This window comes from Colobus angolensis, unplaced genomic scaffold (assembly GCF_000951035.1).
Source record: "Colobus angolensis palliatus isolate OR3802 unplaced genomic scaffold, Cang.pa_1.0 Scaffold70, whole genome shotgun sequence".
In the NCBI taxonomy this organism is placed as follows: Eukaryota; Metazoa; Chordata; class Mammalia; order Primates; family Cercopithecidae; genus Colobus; species Colobus angolensis.
Window position 1 is genome coordinate 6628400 of NW_012120710.1, and position 428 is coordinate 6628827.

Below are 428 nucleotides of genomic sequence, written 5' to 3' on the forward strand. Positions count from 1 at the left end.
TGATGGAACATATCTCAAAATAATAAGAGCTATTTATGACAAACCCACAGTCAATATCTTACTGAATGGGCAAAAACTGGAAGCATTCCCTTTGATAACTGGCACAAGACAGGGATGCCCTCTCTCACCGCTCCTACTCAGCATAGTGTTGGAAGCTCTGGCTAGGACAATCAGGCAAGAGAAAGTAATAAAGGGTATTCAGTTAGGAAAAGAAGAAATCAAATTGTCCCTGTTTGCAGATGACATGATTGTATATTTAGACAACCGCATCATCTCAGCCCAAAATCTCCTTAAGCTGATTAGCAGCTTCAGCAAGGTCCCAGGATACAAAATTAATGTGCAAAAATCACAAGCGTGGCCAGGCACGGTGGCTCAAGCCTGTAATCCCAGCACTTTGGGAGGCCGAGACAGGCGGATCATGAGGTCAC